Source organism: Mytilus galloprovincialis, chromosome 3, assembly GCF_965363235.1.
Source record: "Mytilus galloprovincialis chromosome 3, xbMytGall1.hap1.1, whole genome shotgun sequence".
In the NCBI taxonomy this organism is placed as follows: Eukaryota; Metazoa; Mollusca; class Bivalvia; order Mytilida; family Mytilidae; genus Mytilus; species Mytilus galloprovincialis.
The window spans coordinates 27,803,983-27,815,990 of record NC_134840.1 but is presented as its reverse complement, the minus strand read 5'-3'; the positions used below and the strand labels follow the sequence as shown (position 1 = coordinate 27,815,990).

At 31.7% G+C, this 12,008-nt stretch overlaps 1 long non-coding RNA gene across 1 annotated transcript; it reads right to left on the bottom strand.

The window, feature by feature from the left end:
• Positions 1-324: 324 nt before the first annotated feature.
• Positions 325-2,252, bottom strand: LOC143067600 (uncharacterized). Its single transcript, XR_012975983.1, has 2 exons — positions 1,393-2,252; positions 325-745 (listed from the first exon to the last, which is right to left on the bottom strand). It is a non-coding gene; the product is annotated as an uncharacterized LOC143067600 (long non-coding RNA).
• Positions 2,253-12,008: the final 9,756 nt, after the last annotated feature.

Sequence of the window (12,008 nt, the reverse complement as noted above, 5' to 3'; positions counted from 1 at the left end):
TTTGCAATTAAAACAATAGAAGAAAATTATTCAACGCAAAAACAAAACTTACTTGTAAATATGAAATTCTCTTTACGGTATGAGTTTTTCTCATTGTTTGAGATTGTACAGTAGTATCTGTAACTGCTTATACCTATTTCTTATTCACTTTTGCTTGATAAACTCACTAAATATCATGTATATACATTGTACCACATCTCCTTATTTTTATATGCATTCCAATAACATGAACAATTGTAATTCAATTCTATATACCAAAGCAAAATGAACTGCACCACTTTCATTCACTAGTATGCATCTTTTGGCAAAATACAAGTTCTTAAATGACACAAGATATATTTATTGATAAAAAAAATAAAATTTAGTATACAACTCTTTAACAGGTATAAAAAAAAAAGCACAGCTGTGTCATAACTTGTGAAATCTTTGCTGAAAACATAGACATTGATGGTATTTGAGTAATTCCATATGTGAAGCTCAACATTAGCTCGTCAGTTGGTGGTGGACAGTTATAGTTCCTTTCTGCAGGCTAGGATGAATGACTTTTCAGGAAAACCAATTTCACAAAATCAAAACTTTCCTCTAGATTTCTCCTACAATATTCATCCAGTTTAGTTCTTTTGGTTTAATTGGACACCGTCCTGATTTTTAATTTTGCAAACCATTCAGTCTCTTGCTTGCAAATGGTGCATGAAAATAGGATTGGTATGGCAGTAGACAAGTCTCTTTAAAGTGGGTTTGTGCCCTGAAAAAAAGTTTTATAACTTAAGTTTTTTTGAAACTTGTGCAACACACATACCTAAATAACTATAACATAGAAGAGAGCATCATTCGTGTCAATGTTTTGTTCCTGTTTACATTGTCATTGATATTTTTTCAGAAAGCCTGAGGCATAGCTCATGAATTCCTGTCATTACATCCTAAATTAACATAATTACTGCTAGAATAATTATCAGTATGATATACGTACACTATCATTGTACAGCCCAAGTCTTCAGTATATATCATTGTTGCATTCATTCACTCCTGTGTTCAGTCGTTCAAAAATATTTAAACATCAACAAATGAACTTTAATATTAAAGGACAAGAAAACACTAGAAAAGATACGTACATACAACCCGTATTTAAGTGTATTTGAAAGAGAAAATATATCTGGTTAAACGATGTATAAAGGAGGAAAAAATTGCAGATATTGCATTACGATGCTTTCTACCTAATAGCACGTGGATATGTTTACATATTTAGACTTGACCCAGTATGACCCGTACCTTGTAGGTCACCGCCGTCGTTTAAACACTAGACTACAGTCGTGTATAAGACAATAAAATGCTTAAGCCTGTACTATTTGTGTGAAGTAAATGTGTTTTTTCTGTACATTTAAATTGTTTTACCTGATAGCAAGGACGTATATCTATCCGTTTCCTTCTCAATTCACTTTGTCAATTTCTTCGAGCTCCTTCAAAACATACGTATTACTGCGCCCGGAAGTGAAAATAATATTAGAAATCCTCGTAAAATAATGCTATTTTCAATTTTGTGGAATCCATTTTGTTATATTTATTATATAAAGATAAAAAAAGTTACGATTAATTATGAATTTGCATATCATTATACGGAACGTTTATGGACTATTTTTCCATAGCTGTAAGTCGGTCATTTTGGCGGGAAATCATGTACACATACACACGTAGATTGGCTGGTACCTGATCGTAATGTTACACATCAGATATATCAAATAGCTAATACCCGGAACGTAGTACCGGGAACCAGGATAATACGTAGACAACATACATAACTAATACCGAAATTGAAAACGCTTTACGGTTTCTCGTTTATAAACTGAATTCCGCTTTGAATTATAGAAGATGCAATATTAATCATGTTCAGTCGACTTTTCATTGTTATATCAACGTCTGAACTAATTAAAAAATCTTTAGATCTCAGATAACACTCGAAATTGACCCGACCTCTTTCCACACGGAATACAAATAATGATAGTTTGTAGTCAGGTTGACTGCTTATAATGCAAAATACACATTAATAACAAGTTCTATAAAACGAACAATACACACTGATCGTTTCTTTAGTCCCCAATGTAAATGAAAGAAACAAAAACCATATCATACCATAAAAAGAAGAGGAGAAATTCGAACATTTCCGGATCTTTTTCTGGCCAAAAGACCCCCTGCATAGATTGCGTATGAAAAGATTAACCTTATGACTTGAAAGTCAGGCCTTAAAGCACTGCCTTTAAAAAAGGGGGGGTCCAACCCCAGGAACCCCCCACCTCTTGATCCACCACTGCCAAATATAGTTGACCTATTGCTTATAAGTTATACAATGTAGTTTCTAAGAAACAAACTTATAATGGTTTACTTTTTTAAATTGTTATTTGGATGGAGAGTTGTCTCATTGACACTCACACCACATCTTCCTATATCTATTAGCCAGGAAAACTTAACATTGACTAATAAACCATGAAAATGAGGTCAGGAACAGATGAACCATACCAGACATAAATGTACACCTCAAACACAATCTGACCAGTATGCATTAAATATAGTTGGCATATGGTATTATATTTAAGAAATAAACTTTACCATGAAAACTTAACATTGACTTATGAAACATGAAAAAGAGGTCATGGTCATATGATACCTGCCAGACAAATATGTACACCTAATTATATAACAATCATTCCATACACCAAATATAGTTGACCTAATGCTTATAGTTTAAGAAAAACAGACCAAAACATAACCAGATGCTCCGCAGGGGGCAGCTTTATACGACCGCAGAGGTCGAACCCTGAACGGTTGGGGCAAGTATGGACACAACATTCAAGCTGGATACAGCTCTGAATTTGGATTGTGATTAAAAAGTTGAAACAGCATAGGTTTCTGACACAGAATGAATGTGGTCTAATGAACTTATTTTTTTTGTTGCTTTTGAGCAATTTACTATGCTGTTGAATATTAATCCTCTCAAAGAAAAAATATTTTTAGAAATTTTCTTTTTAAATTCTGAAATCTGAAATGAGAAAAAAAATTGACCCCCACCCCAATTTTTTTTCACTTCCCCCTTTCCCTTATTCCAAAAATGATCTCAATTCAAATTTCTAATAGAGTTTTCAACAATAATTACTCATTTAAATACATCATTAAATATTAAAATATAAAATGTCATACAGTCATGGTTAAAATTAATATTAATTTTAATAGTAACATCTAAAAAAAAAAAATGGGGAATGTGTCCAAAAGGACACAGATGATGGCCCTGCTAGCATATAACTTAATAAAGGGACATAACTCAAGAACTGTAAAAGTGAAGCTGCCAAAAATTGAACTTGAACTGAGTTTAGAGGTAATAAGCATTATATACACATTTCATTAAATTTAGTTGAGACAAACTTAAGTAAGAGAACAGAAACTAAAAAAATCTTCAATTTTTCAACTTGTGAAGGGGCATAACCCTAGAATGGTAATCAAAGTGCTTGTAATCACTGAATGGTAAAGATTGCTTTAATTTATCAGTTGGTAGTAAAGTGAATATTGCATTGTATATTGTATATAGCATTGATTTAAGTTGATTCAACTTCTATTCTGGACAAAGAAAGATAACTCCAATTTTCAAAGAAGATTATATAAAGCATTAGTTTTAGGTGATTCAACAACCATTCTGGACAAAGAAAGATAACTCCAATTTGTTGACTTGAAACTACAAAAATGCTTGTTTTGGCCCCTTTTTGGCCCTTTATTCCTAGACTGTTTGCCCCATAACCCTTAAAATATATCTCAACCTTCTTCTTATGGTATTGAACATTGTGGTATAATTTCAGAATAATTGAAATACTTATACACAACTTGTTCTGACACTAGATAAATGCTATTTTTGGGCCCTTTGGGCCCCTAATTCCTTAACCTTAGGGACCATAATCCCCAAAAGCAATCCAAAGCTTCCTTTTGTGTTTATAAACATTGTGTCAAAATTTTATTGATTTCTGTTTACTTATACTAAAGTTATTATCCGGAAACTATCCGTCTTCCTGGCTACAGCGACGACAACATGATACCAATATACGACCGCAAAATTTTTTGCGGCCGTATAAAAACTTAACACTGAGCAATTAAACCATGAAAATGAGGTCAATTTCAATGAAAACCTGCCAGGCTGACATGTACATCATACAATGTTTCCATAAATTAAATAAAGTTGACATTTTACATATAGTATTAGAAAAATAAGAATGTGCCCATAGTACACGGATGCCCAATTTGCACTATCATTTTCTATATTCAGTACTAGCGAAATGTGAAATTGGGGTCAATAATCTAATTTTACATTTAGTTTAGAAAGATAGTATCACAGGAAACATGTGTACTGAGTTTCAAGTTGATTGGACTTCAACTTCACCAAAAACTACCTTGACCAAAAACTTTAACCTGAAACTTGCACTATCATTTTCTGTGTTCAATGGACCGTGAAATTGGGGTCAAAACTCTAATTTGGCATTGAATTTAGAAAGATCATATCATAGGCAACATGTGTACTAAGTTTCAAGTTGATTGGACTTCAACTTCATCAAAAACTACCTTGACCAAAAACTTTAACCTGAAGCGGGACAGAAGGACAAACTGACGGACGAACGGACAGAGGAACGAATGAACAGACAGAAGCACAGACCAGAAAACATAATGACCCTCTATTATCATAGGTGGGGCATAAAAAATAAGAAAACAAGTACTTCAATGGTTAACAATTTATTTATAACAGATATTGCAAATAACAATTGTGCCACCACTCTTCCAAATGTCAATAATGGCATCATGTACAATAATGCTGTCTTATAAATATCATCTACAAATAACATGTAATAAACTCAGAATCAATGAAGAACAATTAGCATTTAAAGTGAATAAAACTATATAATAGTCATTTAATTTTCAATGATAAAATGATGAAGCTACAAGTCTTTAGTGGTGGGATGAGTGTTCCGTATGTTATAGTTAATACAAATAATTTTATAAAATCATAAAACTTTTGAATGTTCTTAATCTTATCAAAACTTTAAAACTATTTTTGTTGCTTTCAAAATTCAATCTCTGCTACAATAAAATGTTGTAACAAACAAATATTTTAAAAGTGACTGTAAATGTTTGATACTTTTACTAATAATATGAGAAAATTAAAATTTATTGAAAAATAACCCCTAAAACTAAATTGGGCTATAAAAAACTTCTTACATACAGTCAGAAAATATTTCACTTAAAGTGACACATCAAATATGTAAACAATTTCTCTTGACACACTATTATAACTTATATATATAATTCCTGATTATATGAGTTAATAGTTTAAAGTATATTTTTTGCAGGATGATTTACGCCTTTTACATCATTTCAAAACCCAATGTACATGTCAAGATTCACGTAAAAGACTGAAATACATCATTTCTATGATGAAGAATGGTAAAATACCTTATGTAGGTACAGCAGGGAAAACGCCATCAAGCATAAATGATAATCCAATATTTAAGTTTTTAAATTACTTTAACAAAAAAACATAAGGATATGTAGTGTAATTACCAATGAGACAATACTCTTTTCAAAATAAAATTTAAAAAAAAAAACAGAAAGGAAGAAATAAACCTTGATGTATATCGTAAAGTACGACGTAAACACCATACCTATGCCCAATGAATCTTCAACAGTGTAACCAATACCATAAGCTCTAAAAGGTTCTGACTGACCAAAAACTATATTTTAATATAGGATTAATTATCTGTTAGTAAAGTTAAATTTATCTTAACTTGAAACTAGAGGCTCTTAAGAGCCTGTGTCGCTCACCTTGGTCTATGTGCATACATGTATTAAACAAAGGACACAGATGGATTCATGACAAAATTGTGTTTTGATGATGGTGATGTGTTTGTAGATCTTACTTTACTGAACATTCTTGCTACTTACAATTTTCTCTATCTATAATAAACTTGGCCCTTTAGTTACAGAGGAAAATATTTTGTAAAAATTTACAAAAATTTACCAAATTAATGAAAATTGTTAAAAATTGACTATAAAGGGCAATAACTCCTTAAGGGGTCAACTGCCACTTTGGTCATGTTGACTTATTTGTAGATCTTACTTTGCTGAACATTATTGCTGTTTACAGTTTATCTCTATCTATAATAGTATTCAAGATAATAACCCAAAACGGCAAAATTTCTTTAAAAATTACCAATTGGGGGCAGCAACCCAACAACCTGTTGTCCAATTCTCCTGAAAATATTCAGGGCAGATAGATCTTAACTTGACAATCATTTTAAACCCTTGATAGATTTGCTCTAAATGCTTTGGTTTCAGAGTTATAAGCCAAAATCTACATTTTACCCCTATCTTCTATTTTTAGCCATGGTCGCCATCTTGGTTGGTTGGCTGGGTCACTGCACACATTTTTAAACAAGATACCCTAATAATGATTGTGGCCAAGTTTGGTTAAATTGGCCCAGTAGTTTCAGAGGAGAAGATTTTGTAAAAGATTACAAAAGTTTATGAAAAATTGGTAAAAAATGACTATAAAGGGCAATAACTCCTTAAGAGGTCAACTGACCATTTTGGTCATGTCGACTTATTTGTAGATCTTACTTTGCTGAACATTATTGCTGTTTACAGTTTATCTCTATCTATAATAGTATTCAAGATAATAACCAATCAAAGTGATGGATATCACTGATGGAAAGATTAGAAGAGTAGTTTGAATTATTTCATATTAAGGTATGGTGGGGGAAATGAACATTTATAAAGCACTATTGCTGAAAATTGCATTAACAGCAGGTCTTTAGAAGGAAACTTGCTTTTCCAGTATGAGGATAAAATGAGCTCGAATTAAATGATAAGGGTCTCTTAATTTGCACAATTTTATTTAAACTGCAGTTTATATATATCTTATCCAAATAATGTTGCCTGTTCTGAACATGTTTCAAAAAAACAAAAAAAAAAAAACAAATCTAAAATTCTTCTAGTAAATGTTACCAACTATCCTTGTAAGACATAAAATCTAGACCAACAGATAAGAACTTTAAAGTGTCAACAAAAATAATCTAAAAATTTTGTTTTGGGGCATTTTGTAAGTTGAAACAGAGGTTATATGACATTGAAGATTTAAATATGTATAGTGCCTTTAGATCAATTTTTAAAGTATTTTTCAGCACAGGGCATTGAAAATGTACCTTTTCAACATAAACAAATTAAAAAAACTTATTTATTGAAATGTGGATTCTTTCTTGATTGCAAAAAATTATATATACTCACTTCTAATAAAACTTTAAATGACTAAAATAGACATAATGTTTGATGGGGAATACACTAATAAACAATGGTTTGTTATAATTAAAAGTTTAAAATTTTCAAAACTGTTTCAAGCCTATTCCTGATAAAAAAAAAAGTGAACTAACCTACAGTGTTGATTAATTACAGATGATAATGGGAAATTTATCAAGTAAATTATAGGCCTTACTTGAATACCTTTTATATATTCATATTTCATTTTTTTTAAAAGATCATTTATCTTTCAGATATAATTTACAGAATCACTTTAAGTAAATAAAATTAATGTAGATCAAAAGTAATAGGCAATAAATAAATCATCCTTATATATCAAACATCTAATATATACATTTGTGTATTCAATTATCAGGTCAATTTTTTGTGTATTGATATGTATATGTATAATGTACATTGTATATTGTATTCGTCAAAATATTACTTTGCTATCAAACTTTTTATTTTATAGACAATCCGGTACATATTTAAATATTTCTATGTAAACCTCATGTTTCACAGTTGTGACTGAGGGTAACTTTGTTGTTATTATTTAAGGTCTTTCCTCTCCGCGAGGAAAGACCTTATTGTTTTTCTCATGTTTTTTTTTTTTTTTTTTTTTTTTTTTTTTTTTTTTTTTTCATCCAGCATTTGTTTGACATGGCCTCCCCTCGTTTCTATTGGAGTTATCAAGACCAAATATGGACCATCGGTAGAACTCATCATGAAGTATTACCAGATGAGGCTGTGTAGGATTTTATCATCCCCTTTAGAAGTTATCTCCCTTTTATTGGTTTTTTTCGACATGGCCCCCCCCTCGTTGTTTTTGAAGATATCATGACCTTATTTGGACAATAGTTAGATCTCATCATGATGTGTTACCATATGAGGCTGCTAAGGATTTCATCATTCCCTATGAGAGTTATGTCCCCTTGAAGCAATTTCCTTTTTTTACATTTTTCTCAAAAAGTATTCAAGATAGAATCGATTTGAAAACTTCAACATGTACAAGACCAGATGGCAATGTTAATAAACATATATAATCATTTTGTTGTTAACCCTTATAAGGAGTTATTTCCCTTGAAAAAAATACACACAATTTTTGAAAAATTGTATCTCGAGAACCGGAAGTCGTAAAGACTTGGGACCTACACCAATAATCTTAAATTCATGTGACCTTTAATTTGCACCCAAGGTCAAAGGTCACCGAGTGCAAAAAAAAATTACGCTGCAATTTCAAACTTGCATATTAAGAAAACGATAAGAGTTTGCTGCATACTTCCAGCGTATAAGATATTCCTCTCGACGAGCTCTACATTTTATACACTGAGCTCAAAAGAGTCCGACTGTCTGTTCAAAAGTTACGACGGGATGATTCTTAAAAGTATAGTATTGTGTGTATATCTTTTTAAAGGTAACAGATATCAACCTACTATAAACTGCAAAGATGATCAGTAGTTCAAGACCTTTAATTTGAGGTCAATGTCAGGTCATGATGAAATTTCACCTTGATCTTCACAGTATACTATGACCTTGACCTTGTGATATTTGAAAGGTCAAGTGGTCCTGAGTTGAATGGTGGTAGTCCCATGTCTCTACGACTTCCGGTTCTTTAGTTTGGTATTGCATCATATATTTGATGATTAATTGTGACCTTGGTGAACTTTGAAATTGTCCCAATTCTTTTTCTATAATGTTGTCCTTTAACTGTAGATCATTTATCATTTAACAGATTTGAGATATCTATTATCGTTTAAGAGATAATGCAGTTTGAAATTTTGCGAGTGGCGGCATGTATTTATGAATCAACAACAGCTTACCACTTAAAATGTTTAAGAAATTGAAGATGCTAACATAGTTATATGTTTGACCAAATACCTAAAACATTCCATTTAAAAAAACACCAAAAAATCAATTTGAAATTTTCATGTTTTGCATTGATTTTGTAAGTTTCATAACTTCTATTTATATCGTTGATATTGCATCATTTTTAGCACTTTGTCAAATGGGGTCATCTGATATATCAAATTGAAGGTCTCAATAAACTCTTCTTAAAAATGAAAATTTTAAACCTCTTTTTCATCCCAGGTGGAAGGGTGGGGTCATTTAGTGCAAAAATACAAATTTCTCAGATGGTAAGGTTGTCGCATATCAAATGAAAGAACATAAAGCGTACATTTCAAATTTCAAATTGACGTCCCGCAAAAATTTGTTGGATGGGGTCATTGAGTGCAAAACATAAATTTTCTTTTACGATAGGATTGTTGTATATCAAATGAAAGGTCATGATGTGTACATTTGAAATATCAAATTCCCAACCTCCAAAAATTGGTTGGATGGGGTTATTAAGTGCAAAAATCAAACTTTTTAGAACATGGCGTTGTCGCATATCAAATGAAAGCTCATCTACCCTGTGTTACATATAACATACTTCCGATCTCAAAAAAGTACGCGGATGAGGTCATTAAGTGTAAAAAGCGAAAAGTTTCAAAAGGTATGCTTGTCGTATATCAAACGAAAGGTCGTAAAAAGTACATTACGAAAACATCACTTTTACAGGAAAGACCTTTCAATTGTTTTACAAACAATTGAGATACTAGTTTCTTTTTCTTTTTCTTTTTTTTCTTCCAACATTTGTTTGACATGCCCGCCTCTTGTTTCTGTTGAAATTATTATGACCAAATATGGACCATCGCTAGACCTTACCAATATGTATTACCAAATGACCCTGTTAAGGATTTCATCATCCTCTTTAGGAGTTATCACCCTTTTATTGATTTTTTTCAACATGACCCCCCCTCGTTGGTTTTAAAGATATCATGACCTTAAATGGACATAATGTAGATCTCATCATGATGTATTACCATGTGAGGCTGAATAGGATTTCTTCGTCCCCTATGAGAGTTATATCCCCTTGAAACAATTTCTTTTCTTTGCATTTTTCTCAAAAAGTATCAGAGATAGAATCGATTTGAAAACGGCAACATGTACAGGACAGATGGTAATGTTAATGAACATGTACAATCATTTTGTTATTAACCCTTATAAGGAGTTATTCCCCTTGAAAAATTGTACATAATTTTAGAAAAATTGTATTTCGAGAACCAGAAGTCGTAGAGACTTGGGACCTACACCAATAATCTTAAGTTCATGTGACCTTTCATCTGCACCCAAGGTCAAAGTTCATAGAGTGCAAAAAAAATTTACGCTGCAATTTCAAGCTTACATATTAGGAAAATGAAAGGACTTTGCTGCATACATACAGCGTATAAAATATTCCTCTCGACAAGCTCTACATTTTTTATAATAAGCCCAAAAATGTCTGACTGTCTATTTAAAAGTTACGACGGGATGATTCTTAAAAGTATAGTATTGTGTGTATATCTTTTTAAAGGTAACAGATATCAACCTACTATAAACTGCAAAGATGATCAGTAGTTCAAGACCTTCAATTTGAGGTCAAGGTCAGGTCATGATGAAATTTCACCTTGACCTTCACATTATACTATGACCTTGACCTTGTGATATTTGAAAGGTCAAGTGGTCCTGAGTTGAATGGTGATAGTCCCATGTCTCTACGACTTCCGGTTCTCAAGTTTTGTATTGCATCATATATTTGATGATTAATTGTGACCTTGGTGAACTTTGAAATTGTCCCAATTCTTTTTCTATAATGTTGTCCTTCAACTGTAGATCATTTATCATTTAACAGATTTGAGATATCTATTGTCGTTTTAGAGATAATACAGTTTGGAGTTTTGCGAGAGGAAGCATGTATTTCTATATCATCAAGAGCTTACCACTTAAAATGTTTAAGAAATTGAAGAGGTTGACATAGTTATATGTTTGACCAAATACCAAAAACATTCCATGGAAAAAAACACCAAAAAATCAATTTGAAATTTTCATGTTTTGCATTGACTTTGTAAGTTTCATAACTTCTATTTATATAATTGATATTGCATCATTATTTGCACTTTGTCAAATGGGGTCATCTGATATATCAAATTGAAGGTCTTAATAAACTCAACTTAAAAATGAAAATTTTAAACCCCCTTTTCATCCCAGGGGGACGGGTGGGGTCATTTAGTGCAAACATTCAAATTTCTCAGATGGTAAGGTTGTCGCATATCAAATGAAAGAACACAAAGCGTACATTTCAAATTTCAAATTGACGTCTCCCAAAAATGGGTTGGATGGGGTCATTGAGTGCAAAAAAAAATGTTCATTTAAGGTAGGGTTGTTGTATATCAAATGAAAGGTCATGATGTGTACATTTGAAATATCAAATTCCCGACCTCCAAAAATTAGTTGGATAGGGTAATTAAGTGCAAAAATCAAACTTTCTAGAACATAGTGTTGTTGCATATCAAATGAAAGCTCGTCTACCCTGTGTTACATATATTATACTTCCGATCTCAAAAAAGTACGCGGATGAGGTCATTAAGTGTAAAAAGCGAAAAGTTTCAAAAGGTATGCTTGTCGTATATCAAACGAAAGGTCGTAAAAAGTACATTACGAAAACATCACTTTTACAGGAAAGACCTTTCAATTGTTTTACAAACAATTGAGATACTAGTTTTCTGTATACCATTGTATTTACAAAGGTTATCGGAATAAACAGAAACTGTATTGGGTCTGTCTAATTATGTAAGACTTAGGTTGATAGGTAATTTGGTCAATTTGATTGA